This window comes from Ricinus communis, chromosome 4, assembly GCF_019578655.1.
Source record: "Ricinus communis isolate WT05 ecotype wild-type chromosome 4, ASM1957865v1, whole genome shotgun sequence".
NCBI lineage: Eukaryota > Viridiplantae > Streptophyta > Magnoliopsida > Malpighiales > Euphorbiaceae > Ricinus > Ricinus communis.
Genome location: NC_063259.1, coordinates 11,344,415 through 11,347,446, shown reverse-complemented (window position 1 = coordinate 11,347,446; position 3,032 = coordinate 11,344,415). Strand labels below are relative to the sequence as shown.

The following is a 3,032-nucleotide window of genomic DNA, read 5'->3' as shown; positions in this document are numbered from 1 at the left end:
GCAGTGAAAGTTGTCTTCAGTCTTCGTTGCAATATGAAAATATCCTGAAAAACCATCAAGGAGACAGTAAAACATGTCCTGCCAATCTTTCTAACATCTGATCAATGAAAGAAAGAGGGAAGTGAACCTTCTAAGTTGCATCATTAAGCCTCCTGTAATCAATGTAAACTCGAAATCCCGTGACCATTCGTGTGGGTATCAGCTCATCCTTCTCATTGCGAATTACTATCACGCCTCTTTTCTTCGGCACAACTTGCACAGGGCTCACCCACGAACTGCCAGAAATAGGATAAATCAAACCTGCATCAAGGAGCTTAATTACCTCCTTTTTCACTATTTCCTTCATGTTCGGGTTAAGCCGCCTATGTGGCTGAACTACTGGTCTATAGCTATCCTCCATAAGTATCTTTTGAGAATAAAAACTAGGGTTAATCCTGGGAATATCAACAATCTTATAGGCAAAGGCCTTCTTATACCTCTTGAGCGAGTCTCGAGTTTTTGCTCGCTCCTCAAGTGTCAAATCTGCTGCAATAATCACAGGCAACTTTTCTTCCTCATCCAAGAAATCATATCCTAAGTGCTTAGGTAACTCCTTCAATTCTAAGGCTGGGGATCCTCGAAAGAAGACTTTACTTTCTGCACTTCTGACCTATCAAGAGAAAGAAAAGTGGTCAGAGAACATGCCTAGGCTCGAGTTAACAACTAGCTTTGAAATGCCCTCCAACACTTGCTTGTTGGACAGCTCCTCCTCATCTCCTTACAATGCTACCTGTAAAGGATCATCAAGCAATATTTCCTCTAAATGAGACTCAACCACATCATCCAGAATATCAATAGAAAACACAGCATCATCATGGTCTAAAGAATGTCTCATAATAGTAACTAAGTCGAAGGTAATGGTCTCATCATCTACCCTAAGCTGAAGCTTTCCATCACAAACATCTATAACAACCCTAGATGTTGCAAGAAAAGGTCTACCTAGGATCAAAGGCATAGCACTCTCACCTTCCATATCCATAACTATCAAGACAACAGGAAAAATAAACTTATCTACCTTAACAAGCACATTTTCAATAATACCCCTAGGAATCTTAACAGTCCTATCAGCTAACTGAATGCTCATGCTAATGGGCTTAGGTTCACTCAAACCTAACTTATCAAACAAACTAGTGGACATCAAATTAATACTAGCTCCTAAATAAGCTAATGTACCACTAATAGGCAAATCGCCAATAATGCAGGGAACAGTAAAACTCCCTAGATCTCTTCTTTTGAGTGGCGGCTTGTTCAAGAATAACACTCCTCGCCTGTAGTCACTAGTCCCAAACTTCTAACTTCCTTTTGTTACTCAAAATTTCCTTTAAGAACTTGGGCAGTTCTAAGATCTCGCAAATAGCTTTAACAAAAAGTAGGTTAATACGCAGTTGTTTAAACAAGTCAAGAAACTTACCAAACTGCTTATCAACCTTCTCTTGCTTAAGTCGAAGCTGCAGTGGACCGGTGGTCGTACTCCTCATAGGCTCTTCCGCCTTCCACCTTCTCTTCTTCTATCGCCTCAAGCTCTGGCTCCTTCCTAGCTGGCTTATCCTGCATGGAAACATCATCATATCGCAAGGTGATAGCCATGCAATGCTCCCTTGGGCTTGATCATGAGGTCAAGGAGCCGATCCTGTTGCTCTCGATAAAGATCTTAGAAATCCCACTCCGACTCTCCAAATTCGAATGGATGCCTGCCGATTTCTAAGAGCACCGCTGGTCCTACCGGAACCCCGCCCCGCTTGATGTGACAAACTTCATCATCAGCTCCTCCAAGTTAGATTTCTTCTCGGCAGGTGGAGGAAGCTATGATGGTATAGCCTACCGCCGCTAGGTATGGCCGATGCAGCTCGAAGTTTACTGGACCCGGGCGTTGTTTCTCCAACCGGTTTGATAATTACGCCAATGGGTTGTATGTGTATGGTCAGCGGGTTGTTCTAGGTGCATTACCCATGTAGTCTACCCGCTCAAGGTCATCGGAAACAATAGAAGATGAAGAATTAGAAGTTGAAGCAAACATACCTCCTCAGATGCGTCCGACCGTAGTTGGCAAAGCCATCAAAACTCCCGCAGCCTTTATATGGCCGCATGAACATCTGAAGATGGTCTAACTTCTTAGTCAAAAGCTCCACTTGAGCTGCCAAGGCTGTTGTGGAGTCCAAATGATTGACCACTCCCTACCTCATCGGCCTCCGCCTCCTCAAGACCGCACTACCAATAATTGTTCATGGCCATCTCTATTAAGTTCTGGCCCGCCTTCCGCCTTCCATCTTAACGCGCCCTCCCCGCCGTGATCAACCATCTATCTAGTAGCAAGGTTCAAACCACTGTAAAATGTCTGAACCTACATCCAAACTGGTAAACCGTGGTGTGGAAAACATCTCAATAAGTCCTTGTACCTTCCTAGGCATCATACATGCTCTCGTCTTCCATCTACATAAAAGAAGAAATGTCATTCCTCAATTTAGTAATCTTAGCTGGAGGAAAGTACTTGTAGAGAAATTTCTCAGCCAATGATCTCCATGTCGTAATACTGTTGGCTGAGAGCAACTACAATCATCTTTTGGCTCGTCCCTTAGAGAAAAAGGAAACAGCCTCAACCGAATGGCGTCATCAGTTGTTCCATTTATCTTGAAGCTGTCGCAGATCTCCAATAAGTTGGCAACGTGAGCGTTTGGGTCCTTGCTCGGCAGTCCCCCAAATTGTACACTATTTTGCACCATTTGTATCACGTTTGGCTTTATTTCAAAATTGTTGGTCGCCACAGGGAGTCAATATACTCAAGCCAGGTCCCCTCGCAGAAGGTCTAGCAAACTCGTACATTGTCCTGGCTTCATCCGCAACCCGATTGTTGTCTCCTATCCTTGCTGGTCTATTCACAAAGGCTTCAAACTCTATCCGCGCCTCCTTTTTTTCTTGCATACTGATGGGCTACTGATGCAACCTACACCTAAAGCAGTGAACCTATCGATGTGGCCTAGCACTAGTCTGAGTAT

At 43.8% G+C, this 3,032-nt stretch overlaps 1 non-coding gene across 1 annotated transcript; it reads left to right on the top strand.

Moving 5' to 3' along the window:
• The first annotated feature begins 2,396 nt into the window (after positions 1-2,396).
• On the top strand, positions 2,397-2,502 carry LOC112534810. Its single transcript, XR_003079057.1, has one exon. It is a non-coding gene; the product is annotated as a small nucleolar RNA R71 (small nucleolar RNA).
• The last annotated feature ends 530 nt before the right edge of the window (positions 2,503-3,032 follow it).